The sequence below is a fragment of the Macrotis lagotis genome, chromosome X (genome assembly GCF_037893015.1).
Source record: "Macrotis lagotis isolate mMagLag1 chromosome X, bilby.v1.9.chrom.fasta, whole genome shotgun sequence".
In the NCBI taxonomy this organism is placed as follows: Eukaryota; Metazoa; Chordata; class Mammalia; order Peramelemorphia; family Peramelidae; genus Macrotis; species Macrotis lagotis.
In genome coordinates, this window is record NC_133666.1 from 432,936,773 (window position 1) to 432,949,274 (window position 12,502).

The following is a 12,502-nucleotide window of genomic DNA, read 5'->3' on the forward strand; positions in this document are numbered from 1 at the left end:
CCCTTTGCTCTTTGTCTATATCTCCCAGGCCCAGTATTGCATATGACTTTTATTGCATTGTGATCTGAGAAAGATGTATTCACTATTTCTGCCTTTCTGCAGTTGATCATTAGGTTTTTATGTCCTAGTACATGGTCAATTTTTGTATAAGTTCCATATACTGCAGAGAAAAAGGTATATTCCTTTCTATCCCCATTCAGTTTCCTCCATAAGTCTACCATATCTAATTTTCCTAACAATGTATTTACCTCCCTAATTTCTTTCTTGTTTGTTTTATGATTTGATTTATCTAGATCTGCTAGGGGGAGGTTGAGGTCTCCTACTAGTAGAGTTTTGCTGTGTATGTCTTCCTGTAATTCTTTCAGCTTCTCCTCTAAGTATTTGGGTGCTGTACCACTGGGTACCTATACATTCAATATTGAAATGACTTTATTGTCTATGGTACCTTTTAGGAGGATAAAGTTGCCTTCCTTATCTCTTTTAATGCTATCTATTTTTGCTGCTGCTTTGTCTGAGATAAGGATTGCTACCCCTGCTTTTTTTACTTCAGCTGAAGCAAAATATATTTTGCTCCAACCTTTTACCTTTACTCTATATGTATCTCTCTGCTTCAAATGAGTTTCTTGTAAGCAGCATATTGTAGGATTCTGGTTTTTAATCCACTCTGCTATTTGCTTACGTTTTATGGGAGAGTTCATCCCATTCACATTCAAGGTTATGATTACTAATTCTTTATTGCCCTCTGTGCTATCTTCCCTCTGTTTGTATTCCCCCCCCCCTTTCTCCCCCTTTTATCCATATTCCCCAGTATTTTGTTTTTGAATACCACCCCCTTCAGTATGTTTGTCCTCCTATATCACACCCTCCCCTTTCTTTCCCCTTTCCCTTTTTCCCTTTTCCCTTCCCTTCCTTTTGTTATTTCCCCTTATTTCCCCCACTCCCCTTCCCTTTCTCCATCCCCCCTCCCCTTTTCCCCTTTTGATACTTGAAAGGTTAGATGTTTTATAAGTTAACTGAATATGTGTAGGTTGACTTTAAGCCAAGTCTGATGAGAAGAAGATTCAGGTGTTTCTCCTCTGCTCCCTTCTTCCCCTCTATTACCATAGGTTTTTTTGTACATCTTAGTGTAATGAGATTTGTCCCATTCAATCCCCTCCCTCCTCCCGTCTCTTTCCTGTCCCCCTTTTTAGGGAGGTAGTGTATTTTTTTAGATCATTCTATCTAGGTCATAGAAAATTCTGAGTGTCATTCCCTATCTTCCCTCGGAGCCCAGACTCACCTACCGGTACTCAGCCAAGGCTGCTTTTGGGAGACAAATCCTGAGGTAGATTTTCCTCTCCTGGCTTTTCTTTCTGGCTTTCCTGGTTTGGAATTCTTTTAAGAGGTTTGTTTCATGTGATAGATGGGGAAGAGATCAAGAGACTTTAGAACTGTGCCTGTCTTCTCTCCGCCATCTTGGCCGGAAGTCTCCCCCAATTGATTTTTAAACTCCTTCCTTATTTCTTCAAGGAAGTCTTTCTGTGCTGGAGACCAGGTAATATTCACCTCAGAGGTTCTAGGTCTCTCTGAATTCAGGTCTTTTCCTTCCAAGAATTTTTCTATGGATCCGCCTATCTGCTGACCTTTCTTCATTTTGCTAAGACCTTGAGTTGGGGAGGGGCTGGTTTACATAGGTTTGGTATTGTGATCCCTAGAGGCTTTATTCACTGAGTGCAGTATCTCCATCTGGCCAGTAGGGGTTGCTAGAGGCTTTATTCACTGAGTGTCATTTCTCCAGCAGGCCAGAAGGGGGTGCTGGTTGCTTTCTCTAGAGTGTCTGTGATCTTCATTGAGGCATTCTCCCTTGGCCTGGAGGGAATGATTGAAGCTGTTAAATACTATTGCCTTCAATCAATGGTGGGCTTTACTCTAGGGTGAGGTCATTCCTCTCCCTATTGTCAGCTGGGCTGGTTCTACCGCTCACACAACTGTGCCTGGGGCAGAAGGTTTATAATTATGTTTGTTCTGGGAAGAGCCTTCAGAGAAAATGGAGGCTTGAACTTGGAGTTTCTCCAGACCAGAAGAGCCCAGGGATAATGTATGTACCTGTCCTGCACTGGAATTCTCCCCCTATCCCTGTTGGCAAACCCCAGACTTTAAATGCCAACACCAATGCTTCTGCTCCCTAGTTGACCCAAGTCGCCAAGGAGAACCAGGCTCTAGTCCTGCAATTGAACAAGCATATCTGGTTCTTGTACCCTCAGGCTCCCAGGCTCCAACCCAGCCACTAATCAGACTGATATGTGGCTGACTCACCCTCTGTGCCTGGACTCACCCAGGACTGTGGAAGACAAATCGTGAGGTAGATGTTCTTTCTCCTGGCTTTTCTTTCTGGGTTTTGTTGATTAGATTTCTGTTAAGAGGTTTGTTTTATATCATATATGGAGAAATATCAGGAGAGTTTAGAACTCTGCCTGTTTTCTCTTTGCCATCTTGGACAGAAGTCGGAAACTAATTTCAAATAACATTGAAAAGTCAATGAGCATATAGAAGAGAACAACCAGGAAAACATAAAGACTATACAAATTATATATATATATATATATATATATATATATATATATATATATATATATATATATATATCATGGATAAAGGAAGATTTGTGGTAAAGGAGGGGATGCTTTAAGATATGACAATGTATTTCACATATTTAAGCAAAAAAGTGAACATTATAAAGTGACCATTTGTAATCTGATGCAAGCAAGCAAAAAGCTTTCTAAATATTAGATGTATTAAAACGTGTGTTTATATATAGATACATAGCAACATTCCTTTTACAAATTGAATTCCAAATCTCTCTCTCTCTCTCTCTCTCTCTCTCTCTCTCTCTCTCTCTCTCTCTCTCTAATTCATGCCTGTCCAATGAGAATGCAGGCTATCATTAATTATACATGTGAAGTTTGGAAAACATATTCCTTTGTTAGATGTTTTAAAAAGTGCAAGAAATATAAAGAAAATGGAAAAAAAGTGTACTTTAATCTTTACTAAAGTTCTTTAAGTATTTCTCTGGAAATGAATAGTATTTTTTATCTTGTGTTATCTTACATCATTGATTACTGAGAGTTAAGTCTTTCATAATTGACCATCATAACAATATTGTTATTACTGTGTACAAACTTCTCTGGTCATATATATAAATCTTCCCAAGTTTTTTCCTGAAACATCATGCTCTTAATTTCATATAGTGCCTTAGCATTTCATCAATCATATACTGCAAGTTCTTCAGTGATTTCAAAATTAATAGCAATTGAGGAGATTGCTAGTACAAGTTAGAATATATTGTCTCTGAATCCCCTTATATCTTACTTTCTATGAATATTTAAGAAGAAAATTTATATTTTAACTTGGAAACTACTTACATTATAACCTAGTGGTTTGATAGTCACCAGAAATAAAAAGAGGCTGAAGCTTACATTTTGTTGGAGGATAAAACATTTGAAACAGATAATCAAATACAAGATGACGAGGCAGGCAACAACACATTCAAGTATTTGGGTGGAAGATATTCAGAAGCTTCACATTGGAGTAGACCTCAAGCAAAGTCATGAAGAAAGATTAAAAAAAAAAACCTAAGGACATAGTTGAGGACAGAAGGATTTTCAGAAATAGGGAAATACCCATAGAGGGGTACAAGAGCAGGGCACAGAGGCTGGTGGTAAAAAATAGCAAGGATCTTAGTTTGACTGGAGTTTATAGAGAGGGTCAGAATAATAGGTAATATATATGAAATTACTAAGCATGTGTTAAGATTGGTACCCAAGTAGCATTATAATTAAATTACTGAAAGGAGCAAATACTTTGGAAATAGATTGTGTAGAAATATGATCCAAATCCTGGAAAGTGCTATAACTCTAATCCAAAAGTGGAACTGCTCTCTTGCCTATCTTTGGAGTTATATAACCTCATTCCAGCAAGATTTTTTTTTATTGTTGGATTAAATACTATTTAACAAAGATTTAAAAGGAAGTCCAGTGGATGACTTTATTGTGGTCAAAATTTAGAAATTCCATAAGCAAGGATGGGGAATCTTTTTTTTCCCCTAGCCAAAAGGCATTTGGGTATTTCTTTTAGGTTTTTGCAAGGCAAATGGGGTTAAGTGACTTGCCCAAGGCCACAAGGCCATGCAATTATTAAGTGTCTGAGGTCGAGTTTGAACTCAGGTACTCCTGACTTCAAGGCTGGTTCTCTATACACTGTGCCACCTAGTCACCCCTGCATCTGGGTGCTTATAATGTAATTCATGGGTCATAAAAATTATCAATTTAGGAATGAATCTGCTATATATTTTTCATAAATTTAATTAATTCAGTTCTTAAAAAGCTCCTAGCTTTATTCAATTTGGAGTTTCACCTGCAATTCCCTTGGTAGTACCATATATTTCCCACCCCCTGCCATAGAGGATTCAGGGTTATTCCTTGAAATATTTCCATCCATAAAATTTTAAAGGTTCCTCAACTATAATTCAATGTGTTCTTCAACTAAATGAAAAAAAGACATACAAATCAGAGTCATGTTATGTAATTTAATTAATTATAGTAATTGGGGATATATAATTTAGAAAACAGAAGACAATAGGAATATTGGAATTTTTTAAGTATTTGAAGGTAAAATAATATGGAATAGAGATTAGACCTGCTTTGACATCTGAAAGGAGAACAGGAATCTGGAGAAAGAAATTAAAGAATAATGAATACAACATAAGGAAATGCTTGTCAAACCTCTGAAAACTGAAGGGACTGTGTTAGGAGGCAATAAATGAGCTGTCATTTCAGGTCAACTTAATGACCACTTACTGTGGATGTTGCATTGCTGAAGGCAGAGAATGGAATAGATGAGTTCTGAGATGTTTCTCTATGATACCAAAATGTTTTCGAAGTTGACCCCATTCACATTCACAGCAGTGATAACTAACCATTTGCCTCCATCCTGTCTTCACCCTATTTTCACTTTCCTTTCTACTTTCCCCTTATTTCTCCTCACCAATATTTTATTTCTGATTCCTCCCTCACTGAATCTATAGGATAGGATAAATTTCTTTTTTTTTTTAGTTTTTTTTTCAAGGCAAATGGGGTTAAGTGGTTTGCCCAAGGTCACAGCAAGGTAATTATTAAGTGTTTGAGGTCAGATTTGAACTCAGGTACTCCTGACTCCAGGGGCAATGCTTTATCCACTGCACCACCTAGCTACCCCTAGGATAGGACAAATTTCTAAACCTAATTGGAAATATATATTATTCTCTCTTTGAACTAATCTGTTGAGAATAATATTTCCTTAGAGTTCATGCTCTCTTTTCTTTTATTCTTTTCTTCCTCTTCTCTTCTTTAGGTCTCTTCATGTGGTGTTAATTATTATCTAAAGTATCCACCTTCTTCTCCCACTATAATTATTTTTTCATGTCTTAACTGTTTTATGCATGTCCTGCATCCAGACCCTCTGTCAAAGTATTTTCATTTTGTCTGTCCTGATGAATGTCTAATTCTCAAGAGCCATAAGTATCAACACATAATGATCAATTTGTCTCCACACCCTCTGTTCAAGGACATTCCCTCAAACTGTTCTAGTAGAAATACAACCCTCATTAGCTAAAGTATCATCACATCATGATCAATTGATAATCACACTATTTGTCTAATTATGTTCCTTTTCAGTTGTTCTAAGAGCAATACACTCTCAAGAGTTACACGTATTGTCTTCCAATGCAGGGAATAAGACAGTTTATTGTCTTTGGTTAATAATTTCTTTCTGTTCACCATTTTACACATCTCTTGAATCCTGTACCTGAAGATCAATTTTTCTAATCAGTTCTGGATTTTTTTTTTATCAGGTAAGAATGAAAGGCTGGTATTTTATCCAAAATCCATCTTTTTCCTTGAAAGGCTATGTCGAATTTTGCTAATTGATTCTCTGCTGTAATTCATGTTCTTTGTACTCTGGAATATAATATTTCAGATCTTCCAATTAAACCATGAAAATAAAAATTTTTGTGTAATTCTGACAGCAGCTGCCTGATATTTATATTGCTTCTTTTTGCTAGTTGCAGTATTTTCTCCTTTAGCAACTTTAGAATTTAGAGAATTATGATATTTGGCTATAATATATCTTGAAGTTTTAATATTGGGATCACTTTCTGGGGGTGATAAATTGATTCATTCATGGACTATCTTAGCTTCTTTTTCTAAGACATTATGAAAATTTTCCTTGATAACGTCCTGAAAGATATTTTTCAGGCTATTTTTCTGATTGTGACTTTCAGGGGGACCAATAATTTCTAAAATATTTCTCTATATATTGTCAAGGTAGGTTATTTTTTCCAATTGCTACTTTACACATTCTTCTATTTTTTAAGCCTTTTGTTTTTGTTTGATGGAATCTTGGTGACTTAGAGTCATTAATTTTCGTTAGTCCAATCTTAATTTATAATGCTTTGTTTTCATCAGTGACTTTTTTGTTTCCATTTCAGCTGGTTAATTTTATTCTTAGAGGAGTTTCTTTCATTTTACAGTTGGTTGATTTTACTTTTAAAGCTTTTTTCTTCAGTAAGTTTTTCAAAATTTTCTTCCATGACTCTCATTTTTTCTCCATTTTCCCTCCACTTTCTTATTTTTAAAATCCATTTTGCTCTCTTCCAAAAAGTCCTTTTGAATTCAAAACCAATTTATAAATTTTTTGAGTCTTCACTGCTTTTTAAGACATTTTGTCACTGGAAATGGAATTTTTATTATTCCTATCATAATAGTAGGGTTTTTTGTGCTCAATGTTCTTTTTGTTTTATTGCTCATTTTCATAGTTGAACTCTGCTCCTAGGGCAAAGGAGGCAGAGTCCCAAGTGTTTTTGTTCTGAGGATTTTTTGTGCTCTGCTCTGGTCTTGCCTGCTGCACCAGTGTTCCAGGGTGCAAACTTTCTCTTCCAAGCTGGGAATGGGACCTCATGGCTGGCTGCCTGACCACTGGTCTGCTGAGTCAAGGTCTGAGTTTTATTATGGCAAAGAACCTTCCACTGATTTCCCAACCTTCCTGCCTATGCAGGGTTGTACTCTCTTTTACCCAAATCAGACAGAACCTTTCTAAAGATCCTCAATGATATCTTGAGTTGAGAAACTGTTTCAATCTATTTTTGTGGGTTCTGTCACTTTAGGGTATGTTTAAAGACTTCATTTAAAGTTGTTTCAGGAAAAGTTCCATGAGCTTCTTATCTTCAACTGCCATTCTGATTCTAACTCCTGAAGTCAAGATTCTTTGAAAGCAAAATTTTCAAATGTTATTTGCTTTCTTGATTTTGAGGCTGAAATATAATAATATAAATTAATATTTAAAATAGAATTGTTTTAACATTTTCAGTATTTTGTGCTTTATATTATTTGATTCTCTTCTTTCTTCCTTTTCCATTCTTCCTTTTTTCTTGCTCTCTTCATTCTTCTTGTCATCATCCATGCCCTTTCCATCTTTCTCTTCATCCTCTTCTTCCCCCTGCCTTCCCTCTTCCTTCTCTTCTTCCTCTTTATCCTCCTTCTACTACTAGTTACTCTACTAAGCATTATATAAATACTGTGACATTTTACCTTTGAATAACCTGGAAGGTAGTGTAGTAATACTATTATTATCCCATCTTACAGATGAGGAAACTGAGAAAGATATTTAATGACATGTTCAGAAGCACATCTCTATCTAAATTTTCTTCACTAAAAAAAAAAAAAAACTAAAGTTCTATTCTTTATACCATCTATCTACCCCAATTAATATATATAGTTATAAGTATTTCCTTTTTACCGATGGTAAAATTTAGTCTCAGATGAAGTAATAGACTTGGCCAGCACACTAATAGATTCTGAGGCAGAGTATGTATCTGGAATTTTCGTATTTCAAATTGAGTATTCTTTTTTAACAATTATTTTTCTTTATTATTTTATTTTATTCTTCCAAATACATATAAAGGTAGTTTTCAATATTCATCTATTTGTAAATAAAAAAAATCTAGTAATTATTGTACAGGCATAATTGTGTTTAATATATCTTCATATTTTTCTTGTTGTGAAAGAGAAATTCCAACTAAGGGGGAAAAAGAAAAAATATATAAAAGCAGTTTTTAGAAGTGAATGTAACATATTTTGCTCTGCATTCAGACTCCCTAGTTTTTTCTCTGGATGTGAATGGCATTTTGCATTACTAATTTCTCAGGATTGTTCTTGATCATTGAACTGCTGAGAGGGAGCTAAGAATATCATAATTGATTATCTCACAATATTGTAGTTAATATGTACAATATTCTCCTGGTTCTGCTCACTTCATTCAGCATCAGTTCATGAAAGTCAGTACTTTTTGTAACTCTGGCTGTTCATTATTTCTTATTAACCAATTGAACTCCATAACATTTGTATACCATAATTTGTTCAACCATTCCTCAATTGATGTGTACCCCCTAATTTCCAATTCTTTGCCCGTAAAAGAATAGTTTCTATAAATATTTTTGTACAAGTGGAACTTTTCCCATTTTTTATGATCTCTTTGAAATGTAGACCTAATAGTTGTATTGCTGGATCAAAGTGTACACATGATTTTATTACACTTTGACCATAGTTCCAAATTGCTTTGCAGAATGATTGGAACAGTTCACAACCTTACCAATAATCCGTTAATGTGCTGATTTTCACATACTTTTCCATATTGATCATTTTCTGTTTTTGTCATCTTAGTTGATCTGAGTTTTGTGAGTTGGTACTTCAGAATTGTTTTAGTCTGCATTTCTCTAATCAATAATGATTTGGAGCATTTCTTCATATGCCTTTGAGCATTTATCAATTAGAGAATGATTTGTAATCTTATAACTTTAATTCACTTTCCTATATATTTTAGAATTTATCAGAAAAACTAGCTGTGAAAATTGTTTCTCAACTTTCTTTATGCATTCTAATATTGACTGCATAGGCTTTATTTATCCCAAACCTTTCTAAATTAATGTAGCCAAAATCATCTATTTTGCAATTTATAATGTTCTCTCTGGTCATAGTATTTCTTGTTCTTTTAATTGGTTTATGACATCATTGTTTATATATAAATCCTGAACCCATTTAGACCTTATTTTGGTTTAGGATGTGTGATTTTGATCTAGACATAGATCCATTTTGCCATTCTATTTACTAGATTTCCCAGTAGTTTTTATCTAATGATAAATGACTAACCCCAGAAGTTTTTGTTTATCAAATAGTAGATTACTGTAGTCATTTACTACTGTTTCTTTCATACTTAATCTAATCCATTCATCTACTTTGCTATTTCTGAGCCACTTTTGATGACTACTGCTTTATGATATAGTTTTAGATGGTACAATTAGTTGTTTGCTTTGCTTTTTTTCATTTATTACCTTGATTTTCATCACCCTTTGGTACTGCAGATAAATTTTGTTACTTTTGTTCCTAGCTCTGTAAAATAGGTTTTGATAGTTTGATTGATTTGGCACTGTAAATTCAATAAATTGGTTATCATAACCTATAATGAGTGCTATTATTCCTCAACTTTATTTTCAAAGAGGATTAATGATGAAATGTGATGATCACATGACTTGAATATGAATTTGATTTAGGTGAGGTTGAGTTGTACAAAAATGTCAATCTCTTTCTTCCTGAGTCATCAAAGTCCCATGGCAAGAACAAAGTCAAGATGACTGGCAATGACCCAGGATGCAGGGGATAATCTTGTTATCTTTTTGGCTGGTCAAACTGTCAGTACTGCAATGTACCTGCTTCAGCTATCTTCATGACCATTGGAAAGAAAAAAAAAATCATCTACTTATTCTCCTTGGAAAACTTATTTCTTTTTTATTTTGCAAGGCAAGGGGGTTAAGCAACTTTCCCAAGGACACACAGCTAGGTAATTATTAAGTGTCTAAGGACAGATTTGAACTCAGATACTCCTGACTCTAGGACTGGTGCTCTATCCACTGTACTACCTAGCTGTCCCCTGAAAAACCATTTCTAGGCTAGGCAGAGATATAGACCTAATTCATTTTCAGGTCTGATGTGATCATTTCACACACTAATACTGTAGCTTATGAAACAACTTCTTTGAGTCACAGATTAGATTGGTGAAAGCAGGTATGAAAAGTAGGTGAACAACGCTTTAGGACTGTGCAAGCCTTTACAATAGATGTGCAGGTACTCCCTGAATACCTAATACACCAAATAGTGAATATATACCTATCAACAAAAATCACAATCAAGAAAATTTCTTATCAATACTTAGTGTATTCCAGTTCATACCTCTTAAATAAAATATTTAAACTTCAATGAGACAGATTAAAATAATTCCTATAAGATCTATAAAAGATCATTACAACTGACTTTTCTGATTACCTTATGAATTGCTATGTAATTTACACAGAAAAATGGTGTGGTTAAGTGTAACTTCTCGGAATTAATGCCGTCTTCATTTGGATCAAGAGGGTACATTTTATTTCTTTGTCTTTCTTTCTTTCTTTCTTTCTTTCTTTCTTTCTTTCATTCTTTCTGTTGAGAAGGATTCTCTTTATAAATGAAAAACTGGAAGGAGTCCGAGTAAAAAAAAAATTAAGACCAGTACAGTAGCTTTCTTATATTTTGGTGCCTAAAATAATCATTCAGAACATCTTGCAGGCAAAGAGTTTGACTTTTTGTCCATCAAAGGTTGTCCATTGATTTTGGGGGAAGATCTCCTTTTTTATAGTTTCTTCTGCCTGGGAATCTTTCTGTGTGGACTTTGTCACTTTAGAGGAAGATCGATTTCTACCACTGAGAAAGTTGCAGGAAGCAATGAGAAATTAAATGACTTGCCCTTGGTTCCTCAGCCAGTATCGATCCCAGGCAGAATTTGAACCCAGGTCTTCCTGACTACAAGGCCTATCCTTTCTTCACCAAAACATGCTGCCTCTCAGTTTTGCTCAACTTGTTGCTGTCAGACCTCAATGTTTTAACATCAGATAGATTTATAACATAAACTACATGTGACTTTTAGAGGCTATTTTCAGTTTTAAAACATTGGAAGATTCTCAACAAGCATTTATTAAGCATAAATCTCAGGGAAGTGAATAAATCATAGTCTCTGCCTTCAAGAAGTTTATCTTGAAACTAAGGCTATAATGAGTATGCAGAAAAGTTTGATACTTAGGAGAGAATAGGATTAGATTACAAAATCAGACAGAATGCTCTAGGAAAATCTGAGAAAGGAAGAAAATACTCTAAGCTAGGGTGGGGAGAAGAGGTGAGGAAAGGAAAGGAAGATGCCAGGGGAAAATTTCATGGGGAAGGCTGCACCTGAGCCTAGCTAGGAAGGAAAAGAAGTACATCAGAAGGAAGAGCTGTAGAAGGAGATATCTGTAGCTATAGATGTGTGAGTCTATCTGTTTATCCATATATAAACATATATTAATGTACTGAGGCAGTGAAGGGCAGACTGATGAGTTTCCAACTAGTCTAGTTGAACAGGAATATCATATAATGAATGAAAAGATTTAGAATAAAATGTGACTGAAAAGTTAACTAGAAAAAAACAGGTTGAATTTGTATTTTTATCTTTCTTTCTTTTCTTTCTTTTTTTCTTTTCTTCCTTCCTTCCTTCCTTCCTTTCTCTTTCTTTCTTTCTTTCTTTCTTTCTTTCTTTCTTTCTTTCTTTCTTTCTTTCTTTCTTTCTTTCTTTCTTTCTTCCTTCCTTCCTTCCTTCCTTCCTTCCTTCCTTCCTTTCTTTCTTTCTTTCTTTCTTTCTTTCTTTCTTTCTTTCTTTCTTTCTTTCTTTCTTTCTTTCTTTCTTTATCCCCCTCTCCCTTCCTTCTTTTCTTTCTTTTTCTTTATTTGTTCCATATGTACATGTATATTTTTAAGTTACAAAATTTCCTTCCACCCTCCCATCTCACCCCCCTTCCCAAAAGGGGAGAGACAGTCAGGTTACCATTGTACACACATATTTTTGATAATCATGTTTACAGATTAATCATTTTCAGTATGAGGAATTAGGATTAAAGGAAAGAGTTACATAAAAGATAATTTATATAAAGTTTTCATCAGATTCTGAAGGATTTTTTTTGTTGTTTGTTTTTCTTCCTCTGGATTGAGATAACATTGTCCATAGCTTGTATAAAACTATTGGTCTAACTTTCTGAACTGTTAAGAGCAGCTGCTTCTATTAAGATGACTATCTCACAATGCTGTCTTTAATGTGTACATTGTTCTCTTTGGTTCCGCTCCCTTCACTAAGCATCAGATCCCATAAGACATTCCATGTTTCTCTAGAGTGTGATGGTTTATGGTATCTTGTAGAACAATAATATTCCATAGTATTCATGCACCATAACTTTTTTAGCCATTCCCCAGTTAATGGGAATCCCTGAAATTTCCAATATTGACCACTACAACAAAAACTGCTATAAATATTTTGAAACATGTAGGACTTTTCCCTTTTTGATAATTTCTTCTGGATATAGACCTAGAATTGGAAT